The following is a 15035-nucleotide window of genomic DNA, read 5'->3' as shown; positions in this document are numbered from 1 at the left end:
TATAGCTCAAGCCTCCTAATCCCCAAGGGATGCTTTTGCCAGCAATGCACCATTTCTTGACGCTCTCCACAGCCAGCAGCCCCTCCCCCTTAGCTATACAGCAGTCTTCTACCCCAAAGCATAGGGCTGGATGTCACATTGCATGAGCAGAGATTAACCGAGGAAACTGCCCTTGGCCCTCTCCAACAGAAGACTCGTCTCCCTCTGCTTGGCTGGATTTAAAATAGATTTCGGTTGGGTAAGAAGCAAACCCACTGAGATTTTGTGAGAGGCTGCCAGAATGTGAGTCTGAACTTGGGAGCCATAGCAGCCAGCTAGGGGAGGCTGCACAGGAACTGTCAAATGTGGGAGCAGGATGTGGGCTGACCTGTGACCTGCTGAGCAGCAAGGAGGGCCAAGTGAGAGAAGCAGGGCAGGGATTTTCCAGTGGCTGTGAGTTTGGTTTGGCCAGAAGGAAAAAATCAGCAGGCAAGAAAAATACTGAAGGGGAGGGAGCTGGAGGAGGGAAGCTGGAGCCCCTTAACTCCTTACCCTCCAGCCCCTCTATTCCCTGCCCCCACCTGGCGACCTTCCCTGGGGTCCCTCCTCGGGTCAAATTTCCCTGAGCCCCACTGCTATGAGGGCTGCCTCTTTTTGCAAATATTACTGGACCATTTGGACATTTTTTCCATGCTTTGTACTATACTCATTTTGTGTACATGAATGCGGCTAGGAGAAGGTAAGCCCCCTGAGGACAAGTGCTAATATTTAGTTTTTGCCTGAGGCAAAGGGGAAGCAGTCTTCCCTGAGGAGGCCAAGAGAGTGCTCTCCCCTTCTAGGGGGTAGAGGGAAAAGCGGAAACAGCGCGTAAATAGAAAAGTAAATGCAAATTATCCACAAAATGCTTGATGGAAGGAAAGCACTAGCAACTGGGTGATCAAGACAGGCATCCTGTACTGAGCTGAACTCTGAAAGGGGGTAGGGATCCTAGGAAGCTGAGGTTGAAGAGGAAGGCACGCCAGGCTCTGGGACATACAGCCTGTGCAAAGTAACAGAGACGAGAGGCAGAATATTATGTAAGGGGAAAGGCAAGGTAATGTAGATCACTGGAAGTCTGGCGCTCTGAGCTTCAGTAGATGGAAAGCCAGTGGGGTGTCTGCAATGAGGCCAGCACCAAAATGTCGAGCCCCCAGGAGGAGGAGGAAGAGGAGGAGGCAGCCACCAGGCTCCCCAGGGAGGGGCCAACTAGCCCAGACTGGAGAAGTCACAGCTTCTACATCAATCAGCAATGGGGTCAGGCTCGTGAGTGGCTGCTACACTTCCAGATTGGGTGGAAGTAGGGAGACCCAGACTCAAAAACCAAAACAGGGGCCTGGCCGCTGGACATGTGCTGAGTACCCTGGATGCCGTTTCCCCAAGCGGAAGAGTCCAGGGAGCCTGCTTCTGGGAGGCCTGTGAAGATGGGTGATGGAGGAGCCTTGAAAAACTCTGTAGTGTGCATAGACCAGTCATGTGCTGAATAGCAGGATCTTGGACTGGCTGCAAGTTGTGGGACTGGCATGGGGGCTTGCATTCAAAAGGCGTTGTTGTTCAGTCCTGTCTGACTCTCTGTGAACTCATTTGGGGTTTTCTTGGCAGAGATACTGAGGGGTTTGCCATTTCCTTCTCTAGTTCATTTTACAGGTGAGGAAACTGAGGCAAACAGGGTTAAGTGACTTTCCCAGGGTCACATAGCTAATAAGTACCTGAGGCTGGATTTGAACTGAGGTTTTCCTGATTCTATGCCTGGCACTCTATCCACTGCACCACCAAGCTGTGAGCCATAGTGTTGAGAATTCTTTTTAGCTGACCTCTCTTGATTTGACCTTTTCTCTTTGTGAGACTTCTTCCTGGAGGATGGTCTCTCTACTGAGAGATGACTCTATAAGGGTAGAGACCTCAGGCCCTTTCTCATCCCAGGCTCCATGAATATGGGTTTTGGTTCTTTGTCTCAATATTTGTTCTTTTGTGTTAGGTAAAGAACGTTGGGGACTATGACTTCATGAGTTTTAAAAGGTCAACAGAATGAACCTCCTAAGGTCTAGGAGTCTGGTCATCTAGAAGTTGTGTCTATGTTGAGCCCACCCTCAATGGGATACTGGAGTAACCCTTGGGTCATATCCCATAGTAGCTGAGAGAAGGCCTCCCCTGGCAAGCAATGGCACCTTTAAATGTGAGCTTAATGGCACCAAGGTTATAGAGAAGCTGCATTCAATACAAGTCCCCTCTCCCCAGAGACAGAGTGTACAGTGGAGAATGGCCCTCTGAAATGCTGGGGGAAATATTTAGACTTCTGTTACTGCTTTAGCTTCTAAGTAAATATCCCTGGATTGAAGTGAATTGATTTTTTTTTTTGGTGAGGCAATTGGGGTTAAGTGACTTGCCCAGGGTCACACAACTAGTAAGTGTCAAGTGTCTTAGGTGGGATTTGAACTCAGGTCCTCCTGACTCCAGGGCTAGTGCTTTATCCACTGCACCACCTAGCTGCCCCAGATTGAAGTGAATTGATGATAAAAGTGAATTAATTCATTCAATGGAACTGGGGTGCTAGTTTCTGGTAGCTAACAGGAAAGGGGACATACCTGGAATGGGGCTTAAGTCAGTATCATTAGAGAAGAGATACCCTAATGCCTTTAGGGGTGCCCCCCAGTACCCTTAGGGGGGAATATAGTTGGTCTGGTTCTGAGAGAATAAGACGACTACAATGGGATGGACTCAAAGCCAACATAGGAATGTGTGTGTGTGTGTGAGATTTAAGAGGTTATATATATTATCCGAGACGTAAAAAGCAGCTGCTAGATTTTTTAAGCAGGAGAGAAACATGGTCAGACCTGCGCTTCAGGAATATAAATTTGGCAGCTACACGGAAGACAGATTGGAGAAGGGAAGGACTCGAGGCAGGCCAACTAATTAGGAGGCAAATGCAATAGCCCAGACAATCGTGACAAGAGCCTGAAATGGGTGAGGGGGTTACTATGTGAATGGAGAGAGGGGATAACATATTGTGGAAGGAGCATCAGCAAGAGGTGGCAGATGATTGGATGGGAGGGATTAGGGAGAAGTCAGAATTGAAGATGATGTCAAGGTTGAGAAACTGTCTGACTGCAGGGTTGGTGGTGTCCCCTAAGGAAAGAGAGAGGTTAGAAAGAGGGGAAGGTTTTATTGAGAAATGAGTTCTGGTTTTGACAAGTGGGGTTTGAGACACCCACAGGACATTTGACTGGTGAGCTTTTGCCCTATCTTGCCTGGTCTCAACCCCTCCCCCTCCCCCACCAGTCCTCTCTATGCCATGGTACTTTATGTGCATGTCCTCCCCTCTTCACACACTCCCAGACCTTTCCAAATCTATCTCTGAGAATATCAAATCCACACTACCATTCCTGGAAAGGTCATGTCAATCAATTACCCCAGGACTTGAATGGTTCACTCTGACTTCCCTGTCCAAAACACTCTTCTCTGCCCATCACTCTTCTGTATGTTGTCTTCCCATATTAGAATATAAGCTATTCGAGGGCAGAAACTGACTTTTTTGCTTACATTGGCATTCTCAGAACTTAGCACAGTACCTGGCACATAGTGCTTAATAATTTTTTTCAATTCATTCATTTGTTCATCAATTCATTTGTTCATCCAGTTGATGTCCAATAGGTGGGCTAGTGACAAGGGACTGGAGATCAGGAGGGAGCCTTAAACCCTTGATAAATATGTCTTCATCCATTCATCCAGTTGGATTGTTGGCATTGATACAGAACTCTAAGGTTTACAAATATTTACCTATATTATCTCACTTAATATTTAATATAATATAGAAATTTAAGATCTATATCTCTAAGGTTTACCTATGTTATCTCACTTAATACCTAATATAGTGACATAGAAATTTAATATCTATATAATATCTAAGGCTTACCTATATTATTACATTTGATCCTTGAAACAATTGTGGGAGGCAGATGCTATTGTTATTGACATTTTATAGATGAGGAAACTGAGGCAGTAGAGGTTAATTGATTTTCCCAAGGTCATAAAGCACAAAGTGTCTGGGGTAAGATTTGAACTCGGGTTTTCTTCACTCAAGTCCAGTGGTCTATTCATTGTGTCATGTAGTAGCTTCAGTTGAAAATATCCAATAGGCAGTTGGTAATGTGGGGCTGGAGTTCAGGAGAGAGCCTTTGTATCTCTAGCACCTAGTATGATTCTTGGCACCTAGCAGGTACTTGAAATATATCTTGAATAGAATTGGATGGTTCATCCTCCTGAGCCCAAGGCAGTTGGTGTGGTTGGCAAGCCCCTCCTTGATATTCTCTTCTTCTTTGGATTCTATGACACTGCAGAGATTTTGTCCTTGATTCCCTGCTTCTCTCTGTGTTTCTCTCCCTTTGCTGTTAACTCTTCGAAGGTCATTATGGTATGATGGAAAAAACACTGGACTTAGAATTAGAAAACAATGTATGGTTGGATGTCTGACCTCTGATCCTGTGATGTGAATTCAGTGCTGGGCCTGACATTAACTGTGACCTTGGGCAGTTGACCTAATTTTTAGGATCTCAGTTTCCTCATTTATAAAATAAGGGGTTTGAACTAGATGTGCCCTGAAGAGCCCTCCAACTTTAGGCAGCAAGGTGGTGAAGTAGATAAAGCCCTAGCCCTGGAGTCAGGAAGACCTGAGTTCAAATCTGGCCTCAGACACTTCCTAACTTCTTGGGCAAATCACTTCACTCTGTTTGCCCTCATCTTCCTCATCTGTAAAATGAGCAGGAGAAGGAAATGGCAAATCACTCCAGTCTCTTTGCCAAGAAAACCCCAAATGTGGTCACAGAGAGTCAGAAACGACTGAACAAGATTATGATTCTGTGACTGAGGGAGCAACAGGATCATAAAACTGAGATCTGAAAGAACTATCGATTAAAGGTAGTGAAGTGAAGCTATCATTTTACAGATGAGGAACCTGAGGCTTAGACAAGGGAATTAAAATAAAGTTAGTAAGTAGTAGAGCTAGTATTTGAACTGAGTCTTTCCATCTCTCATGCTGCTATTTGAATACATGTTTGGTGTGCCAAGGGAGGGTGAGAGCAAATATTATGGTAATATCTAGGCAGGGAAGGACATCAGTGGAAATGTAACAGGGGGCGGGTCCCTACAGGCAGGCAGAACATGGCAACAGAGCATCAAGTCTTTGAGCTGTCAGAGGCACAAGAAGTAGCATCTGAGGAGTCTCGTATGGAGGATACAACCTATAGAAACTGGAGTATGGAGGGCTCCTGTCCCTGGGAGGACTGGTGAGTACAAGTCAAGGGCCTGAACCCAGAGCAAAGGGGAAAAGGGGGAAAGGGGGAAAGGGGAGGCGTCTTTCAGTCATCAAGTCTCATTGGTTCTTTATTTGGAATGTCTCTTGCATTCTTCCCCATTGTTCTACTGTCCTACTGACATCATCCCTTTTCATTATCTCATTCTGAATAATTTTTTTCTGTCTCTAATGTCTACTTGATTCAGTCCACCCTGAACACCCACAGAAGGACTTTAAGGAACCCTCATCCTCCTGAAATATGACTTTCATCATGTCACTCCCCACTGCAAGAATCTACAATGACTTTCCATTGCCTACAAGAGAAAGTTCATGAAATATAACCTGGCATTCAAAGTTCCTGGCCCTATTTCCTCATCTACAAAATGAGGGTTTGGTCCGTCTGATCTTCAAAGATTTTTCTAGCTCCAAATTACTTTTCAGAAGAATATAAGCTTACTTAATAGGCATTTAATACACACAAATATTGTTGGATCAAATTGAGTTGATTGGCATTTGGAAATGGCCCCATGATGACTTGCATTAAACTTCACAATGTTATTTCCTATTTCTCGTGCAATAGGAGCCTGGCCAATGGAATTCCATCCCCAGGGCAGGCTCAGCATGCTCTGCCTGCTATCAGCCCATGGGGAAGGGGCTGGGGAGCTGAATTCCAGAAAGTCTCAGTGATATGTATTTATTATATCTTTTTTTTTACTTCTTTCAGGTGAAGGGGCACAACATTGTGCATTTCAAGTGGTCAGAAGAGCAAGCCTCAGAAGTTCAGTAAATACTTATGCCAGGATTTACCAGAGGCTGAGCATGGATGAGGGAGTTAGCCAAGGTACTGAAGAGTAACCTGATTAACCCAGCCTAGTCCAAGAAGAAAAGATACCTTATCATTGGCCATGCCACATTCTGGAGTGAACTTGGTCTGTAAATGCTTTGTAGAAAATGCTATAAGTTTGAGCCCACTCTTTCCAGGGACTGAGGTGGTATAAGGGAGGAGTGGAATATCTTTGCAATAAGCTAATTATAAAAGCTAATTCTGTTTGTAAAAGCTAATTGATGTTAATTGGTTAAAAAGAAACTAAGGTGTTAATCACTGGTGGTCAGCATTGGAAAGAACACACCAGAATGTGAGTTCAAGCCAATAGCATTGGAAAAAAAACCCTTCCCAACTCCTTGAGAGGATATGCTTTGCACTCCAAAGGAGAGGTGGAGTCTCTATATTGGAGAGTAAGTGCCGAGCTTTCCTATCCTTGATGGCATGTTATCTACACATTGGCAGAGCTGGCTCAGTGTTTGGGAGGCTCCAAAATAAAGTGTGGGAGAGAAGAGGTATTGGGCTGCCTACCAAACTGAAGGTCTATGGAGCTATTATGCTGACTTCATTGTTCAATGCCAATGAAACTTGGATATAATACCAGTGCCATGCTAGGAAATGGAATCACTTCCATTTGAATTGTCTTAGCAAGATTCTGAAGATCACCTGGCAAGATAAGGTACTGGACACCGAGGTCTTTTCTTGAGCTTAACTTCCAAGTGTTCAAACTCTATTGCAGAGAGTATAACTCTGATGGGCTAGCCATGTGTTCAAATACCAAATATATGCTTGCTTAAAAGACTATGGGGGCAGCTAGGTGGTGTAGTGGATAGAGCACCAGCCCTGGAGTCAGGAGGGCCTGAGTTCAAATCCAGCCTCAGACATTTGACACTTACTAACTAGCTGTGTGACCCTGGGCAAGTCACTTAACCCCAATTGCCTCACCAAAAACCAAACAAACAAACAAACAAAAAAGACTATGGAGAACTCACACAAGGCAACTGCTCATGTGGTGGTCAGAAGAAATGATACAAGGACACTCTCAAGGTCTCTCTTAAGAACTTTGGAACCAATCTTGTGGCATGGGAGAAGCTGGCAAAGGACTGCCCAGCATGGCATGCCTTCATCAAAAAAGGCGCTGTGTTAGGGGGCAGCTAGGTGATGCAGTGGATAAAGCACGGGCCCTGGATTCAGGAGGACCTGAGTTCAAAGCCGACCTCAGACACTTCACTTGACACTTAATAGCTGTGTGACCCTGGGCAAGTCACTTAACCCTCATTGCCCCACACAAAAAAAATTAAGAGGCAATAGGTAGGGGGCAGCTAGGTGGCGTAGTGGATAAAGCACTGGCTTTGGATTCAGGAGTAGCTGAGTTCAAATCTGGCCTCAAACACTTGACCTGGGCAAGTCAATTAACCCTTATTGCCCTGCAAAAAAAAAAAATCTCTATAGCAAAAAAGGCGCTGTGCTCCATGAGCAAAGCAGAATTGCAGTAGCTCTGCCTCCACTCCAAATGTTCATTTGTGCCCAACCTGTGGTAGACCCTTCCTAGCTTGTATTGTTCTGATCAGCCACAGTCTGAAACACTATATTTTGACCCCAACATAGTGATGTCATTTTGATCCTCTTTGAGAAAAGACTAGAAACCACCAAACAATCAATATGTACTCTTTGTTTTTCCAGAAGAGACAGTGGTGAAGCCAGTCCCATCACTGATTTTGGATCTTTGTCCCCCAGAGGGAGAGATAGGACCAATGTTAGCAGGTCATTAATAGGTATTGTGGAAAATACCCCCTCTAGGGAGAGAAGACAGGTCCATATCTTGGTACAGAACAATAAATAAAAACTTAAGTCAAATTAAGCAATAGTTCCCAGGATAACCTAATCTAAGGGCTGAGCAGGAGTTGGAAGATGCTCATAGAAATAATCTAATGTTGGAGAGCTAAACAATGAGTATATCATGGAAATAGAATATGAAGGAAAACAACAGGTATCCCTAAATTGATGGCTTGTCTCAAGCACTCTCTACTCAAGACAATGTAGTTTTATAGTGGTGGCAAAATCTCTCCTCATTCTTTTGTCCCAGAGCTTCTGTGGCACTTCCAGATAACTGTTCTCAGGACACAATACAGTCATTCCCACTTCCACGTTTCCACCTTCCTTTTTTTGGAGGGACAATGAGGGTTAAGTGACTTGCCCAGGGTCACACACCTAGTAAGTGTCAAGTGTCTGGGGCCCGATTTGAACTCAGGTCCTCCTGTATCCAGGGCCAGTGCTTTATCCACTGCACCACCTAGCTGCCCCTCATGTTTCCACATTCAACAAGCATTTATTAAATTCCTATGGAATGCCAGGGATGGTAGGTATTGAGGATATACAAATGAAAACAGTCCTCACCCTCAGAATTGACATATTCTATTGATTGTAATTTAATGCTGAAAGGAAGCTTAGTTATAAGTCATCTAGTCTAACACTCATTTTTTTTCTAACACTCATTTTGCAGCCAAGAAAATTGAGTCCCAGAAAGAGGAAGTGGGACTCCCCCAAAGTCACACAGGTCATGTAGTCAATCAACAAACATTTGTTAAGCTTTTCTGTGCTAAGCTATTAGCAGAGCAAGGATTCAATTCCAGGTTATTTGATTCCCAATTAATTTTTCTTCACCCTCTATCATTAACCTTTGTCATCTTTTCAATGTTCATCCAAATCCTACCCATTCTTCAAGGATGAACTCTTGGCTCCCTTACTTCACAAATTCTTCCATGACAACTCTGGGCAAATGACCTGTCATCCCTTCCTTCTGTTGATCAGGTTCAACTTATCCTTATGTGTCCAGGTGGTGCAGTGGATAGAGCACTATGCCTGGAGTATGGAAGACCTAAGTTCAAATCCAGCCTCAGATGCTTACTAGCTGTGTGAGCCTGAGCAAGTCATTTAACCCTGTTGGCTTTGGTTTCCTCACCTGTAAAAATAAACTGGAGGGGGCAGCTAGGTGGCGCAGTGGATAGAGCACCGGCCCTGGAGTCAGGAGTCCCTGAGTTCAAATCCGGCCTCAGACACTTGACACTTACTAGCTGTGTGATCCTGGGCAAGTCACTTAACCCCAATTGCCTTACCAAAAACAAACAAACAAATAAATAAATAAACTGGAGGAGGAAATGACAAACCACTTCAGTTTCTTTGCAAAGAAAATCCCAAATGAAGTCATGAAGAGTCCAGCATGACTGAACAACAACATACAGTTTACATACAGTTGTTTCCATGTTGTCTCTCTCATCTGACAGAAAGCATCTTGAGGCTGTCTCACCTTTCTTTGTATTCCCAGAGCTTAACACAGTCTCTGGCACATAGTAGGTAGCTTAATAAATGCTATCGATTTCTTGGTGACTTCCAATAACATTTGTTGTCTGTACTATATACATTCAGGTAATTAATTAGATTCCACCTGCATTGTTCTCTCTTTTGTGTTTTGGGAAGATTATAAGCCCCTCTGGGGCAGGTCCTATTTCCCTATCTTTTATCTTTAACCTCCACTGTGCCTAGCATGACACCCACTGCAGAACAGGGGCACAATATGGAGAAGTTGATTGAAAGAAAAAAAAAAGAAAGATGGGGAGGTTTTCTCAAAGAATATGGAAAAAAAGGCATATCTGAGAGACAGGAAGCTTCCTGGGTTCCTCCCCTGTAAAATGAGAGGGTTGGACTAATTGATCTCCAAGAGACCTTCCAGCTCTGATGTTGTCCTGCGCATCTCCCCGGTGGGCCAGAGAGCCACGTAGAGTGAGACCAAGGTGGTCAGGCGAGAGGAGAAGAAGCTTGGAGAGAAATAACCCCCTTTCTCGAGCCCTTGCCTAGCACGCACGTGGAGGCTTATCCATCTCATGCCGGATCGATTACCTGCCAGCCTCTCCGTTATTCATCTGTATCCTAGTGATTCATGGTCTAAGTGCCCTATAAATGCTGTGGCGGGTCCGAGGGGAGCTGCCGCCAATTCATTCCTGACATTTGGCTCATTGGATCCAGCGTGTCTGTCTCCCTGGTGCAGGGCCCCCGCTGTAGGCGCGCCTTTTCCAGTCAGCTGGCATGATGGGTGGTGCGGGGGAGGAGGGACAGGTGAGAGGGGACCTTGCAAAGCTGCTATTTATGTGAATGTCTAACTGCTGCCTTCCCCCACCCCTCTGGAGCAGACCCTGGGAGGGACCAGACCAATTTTACAGTGGGTTTCTAGGTCATTAATCAGAGTCAGAGACTTTTTAATTTTTTTTAAGGAAGATGTATGGTTACTGCAGGGCACTCAGAGATCCTCAGGCCTCTTTACTCCTTCTTTCCCCACAGGGACTGATCTTGACAAAAATCAAGAAGTTCACATTTATCTGCATGTGCTCCAGCCTCCTCTTCCTATACCCACTTACCCCCTCATGATATTCTCTCCCTCCCCTCCACACACCTAATAATAACAATCATGATCATGAATATCCACTCACTTAAACATTGACAGAGTCAACAAGAAGGAAATTATGATTATGATTATGATTATTTATTAAGCACCTACTAAGCGCCATGAACTGTGTTAAGCACTGGCAATAGCAAGAAAGAGAAAACCAGTCCCTGACGTAAAGGAGGATTCTAAAAGGGAGAAGCAACACATGAGATAAGCTGAAAGTGGGGAAAGGGGTGAGGCTGAGGGGGAAGATTCCCAGGGCAGCTGATGAGGAGATGGGGTGACATCTAGCTGCCCAGAAAGTTATTAACTAGGACAGATGGCTGTAACTCACATTGTCCCAGGGGCCAGGAACTGATTGTTTTTTTAAAATATATTTTAACACCTTTATTTACACACGACTGATTCTCCTTTAAATCCTAAATATGGGGCAGCTAGGTAGCGAGGTAGATAGAGCACCAGCCCTGGAGTCAGCAGGACCTGAATTCAAATTCAGCCTCAGACACTTAACACTTACTAGCTGTGTGACCCTAGGCAAGTCACTTAACCCCAATTGCTTCACCAAAACCAAAACCAAAACCAAAACCAAACCAAACCAAACAAAAAACAGTTTACAATTTACAATTTAAATCCTAAATATTTTATGCATCCAAAAACATGATTCTAAGAAAGGCCCCATAGGCCTCACCAGACTGCTAAAGGATTAAAAAAAAGGGTAAGAAACTCTGATTTAGCTTTGCACAGACAGGATTATGGAGACAAGGGGGTGTTAGGGGCTAGAGCATAGAATTTTGTTGTTCAATTGTTTCAGTCATGTTGGACTCTGCATGACCTCATTTGGGATTTTCTTGGCAGAGATACTGGAGTAGTTTGCCAATTTCTTCTCCAGCTCATTTTACAAATGAGGAAGGGGAGGCAAACAGGGTAAAGTGACTTGCCCAGGATCACACAGCTAGTAGGTGTCTGAGGCTGGATTTGAACTCAGGAAGATGATTCTTCTTGATTCCAAGCCTGCACTCTGGCACTATCTAGCTGCCCAGAACACAGAATAGAGAGTTTTAATCCTGCTTCCAGGATTAAAATAAATAATAAAATTAAAATAATAATAAAATAAATAATAATAATAATAATAAAATAAAAATAATAATAAAAACCTGCTTCCAGATACTTGCTAGCTGTATGACCAGGGGGAAAACCCTTTGCCTCTCTGATTTTTAGTTTCTTTCTTTCTTTCTTTCTTTCTTTCTTTCTTTCTTGATTTCTGGTGAGGCAATTGGGGTTAAGTGACTTGCCCAGGGTCACACAGCTAGTATCAATGTCTGAGGCTAGATTTGAACTCAGGTCCTCCTGACTCCAGGGCTGGTACTCTATCCACTGTGCCACCGAGCTGCCCCAGTTTCTTTCTAATATGAGGGGATTGGATTGGATTTGATGAATTCTAAGATCCCTGCTAGCTCTAAATCTAGGATCCCACTCTGGCATCCCCAACTCTGCCATCCCCAGAGCCTAACACACAGACACTCATGGGGTCCTGCATCCAAATGTTTGGCACATGAGAAATTTCCATTTTTCTGGCCTGCATTTAACTCTATTCCAGGAAGGACAAATGCAGGCTGCCCAGGACCATAGCTTTCTAGCACAGCCGAGTTGAGAAGGGAAAGCCCTTATATGAGGATAACTGCCTTCCTCAACTGGTCAGCCAGGCCCTGGCACAGACTCCAGTGAACAGGGCCTGAGTAACTGACACGACAGCTGGGAGCCCTTGTCGGGAGGAAGTTCACTGCGACTATCCTTTGCCCTCTGCCCCCTGCCCGCCCGCCCACCTTCCTAAGGCCATGGGCTCCCTGGGGTTAAGGAGGGAACATCTACTTCCCCTAGTTCCATTTGTTCTGCCTCAAAAGGCTTTGGGCAAGCCAGCCTCTGCTGATGCTCTTCCTTCACCTGGACACAGCCCCTGTGAGGGTCTCTGGGGAGGAATCTAGCAGGGCCTTGTCCGGCCCAGAGGGCTGTTGCAGGAAATCCTGGAAACCAGAATTACAATGCATTATTTCCTGCCAGAGAGGGACCCCCAAGCACAGGAAAGAGATGCTGGTCGGTCCTGGTGGATTGCAAAGGGGGAGATGGTCCAGGTAAACCCCTGGAAGGGACTGATATGTGTCGGGGACAAGCTGCAGGGAATTCTAGCAGCCAGGAAATAGGAGGATGGCTGATCCCTGGGTGAGAAAGATGGAGAGCTCATCACAGAACAGTTCACAGCCTTGGGTAAGGATATCTGTAACAGTGACCTTATAAGCAGACGTTCTTCCTGATTACACAATGCTCCTCCCCTTCTCAAAAACCATCAGTGGCTCCCCGCTGCACACAGGATGAAGTCCAGACTCCTCCACCTGGTATTTGTACCGGTTTTTTTTTTTTTTTTTTGGTGAGGCAATTGGGGTTAAGTGACTTGCCCAGGGTCACACAGTTAGTAAGTGTTAAGTGTCTGAGGCTGGATTTGAACTTAGGTCCTCCTGACTCCAGGGCCGTTGCTCTATCCACTGCACCACCTAGCTGCCCCATTCATACCCTTTCAATCAGTCAGACAACAAGCATTTATTACTTTTCCGCTGTGTGCTTCTCAAGGAACTCTCAGCCTAATGGGGAAGACATATATAAACAACTACATACAAACAAGACGGATACAGGATAAGTCAGGGGTGGCATCTTGGAGGGAAGGCACTAGTATTAATGGGGACTGGGAAAGATTTCTTGCAGAAGGTGGGATTTTTGCTGAGACCCAAAGGAAGCCAGAGAAACCAGGAGGTGAGAGGAGCCAGGATAGGGTTCCAGGCATGGGGAAGGGGGTGGGGAACGGCCAACAAAAATGCCCCTAGTTAGGAGACAGAGTTTCTGACGCGGGATCTGAAAACGGGTCATCTGGACTCCAGCTCTGGTCCATTAGACCATGCATTCCACCTCTCAATTCCTACTCCTCCTGAATTCTAAGGTTCTTGGGTTTTTTCCAGTTCCAAACCTTCAAATCCTGTGATAAGTCCTAAAGTCTTCCTGGAGGGTTAAATGTCCCCAGCTGAGATGGAAAGTAAAACCATTAGCAAATCTGACTCTTCTTGTTTCACAGATGGGGGGCTTGTCCTTAGTTCATTCCCTAAGGCAACTGCAAGTCCTCTGCAGATCAAATCCCACAATTCCAAAGCTTCCATGCAGAAACAGAAAGTCTCAACGACATTTGGGTTCCTTGAACCTTCAGAAGGGGTGTTCTACCTCAAAGGATAGAAGGTTTTGAAAGAGTTTTTAATGGGAAGTGGAGGGGAGGGGAGGGGGGAACTGAGGCAGCTGCATAATCAATAGACGTGCTTCAAATTTTGAACTATCACGTTAGATTAGAGTTGGAAATAGAGCTTTTTAGGCAATAAAAACAATAAATCACAGCTAGGTGGCATAATGATAGACTGTAGAGTCAGGAAGACCTGAGTTTGAATCCTGCCTCAGACCCTTATTATCTCAGTGAGTCTGGTCAAGTCACTTAATCTCTCTTAGTTTCCTCATCTGTAAAATGGGAGCAATAACACCCTTATCCCTGAGTTGTGATCATTAAATGAGATAAACCTTAACTCACCAACATAAATGCTAATTATTATTGTATCTGACTTAGAATCAGGATTCCAGTCTCAGACCTTCCCACAACCCATCTGTGTGTGACTTGGAGCCAGTCCTTTTATCTCTCTGGGCCCTGGTTTTCTCATCTATCAAAAATGAGGCCATTGGACCGGATTTCTAAGGACAGAAAGAGTGCGAGTAACCTATGAGCGAATCAAGCATGCCAGTGCTAGCCTTTCCCCAGACTTGGATGAACCGTTGCAGAGCAAAGGGAGCAGAATCAGAAGTGTCTATGAGCAACATCACTAAAGACAAGACACTTTGAAAGACTGAAGAACTGATCAAAGCAGGGACCAGCCCTGATTCCAAAGGAACCATGGTGAAGAAAGATACCCCTGATAGAAGCAGCAAGATGCAGAATGATGGGTACATGTTTAGGTGTGGTCAATGTGGGAATGTGTCTTTCTTGACTATGTAAATTTGTTACAGTGGTTGGTCTTCCTCCCTCCCTCCCTCCCTCCCTTCCTTCCCTCCTTCCTTCCCTCCTTTCCCTCCTTCCTTCCTTCCCTTCTTCCTTCCCTCCCTCCTTCCTTCCCTCCTTCTTTCCCTCCTTCCTTCCTTCCTTCCTTCCTTCCTTCCTTCCTTCCTTCCTTCCTTCCTTCCTTCCTTATTTCCTTCCTTCCCTCTTTCCTTTATTCCTTCTTTCTCAATGGGGGTCAGAAGCACATAGAGCTGTGAGGATAAAAAAAATGTTTGTTAACTGGGGGAAAAAACTTTCCTCCCAACGACACCCCGTGGTTGGTATTATTATCCACATTTGACACATAAGGAAAATGAGGCCTAGAGAAAGGAAGTCATTTGCTTATGGT

The 15035-nt window shown here is 45.0% G+C and overlaps 1 long non-coding RNA gene across 1 annotated transcript in view; it reads left to right on the top strand.

Annotated features, from left to right (window-relative positions):
- Window positions 1-14647, top strand: part of LOC122743490 — a 35393-nt gene extending 20746 nt beyond the window's left edge. The window contains exons 2-4 of the long non-coding RNA XR_006354992.1: window positions 5162-5297; window positions 6030-6146; window positions 14222-14647. This is a non-coding gene — a long non-coding RNA (uncharacterized LOC122743490). The remainder of the gene's footprint in view (window positions 1-5161; window positions 5298-6029; window positions 6147-14221) is intronic.
- Window positions 14648-15035: the final 388 nt, after the last annotated feature.

Source organism: Dromiciops gliroides, chromosome 2, assembly GCF_019393635.1.
Source record: "Dromiciops gliroides isolate mDroGli1 chromosome 2, mDroGli1.pri, whole genome shotgun sequence".
Lineage (NCBI taxonomy): Eukaryota > Metazoa > Chordata > Mammalia > Microbiotheria > Microbiotheriidae > Dromiciops > Dromiciops gliroides.
This window is presented reverse-complemented; position numbering and strand designations above follow the sequence as displayed.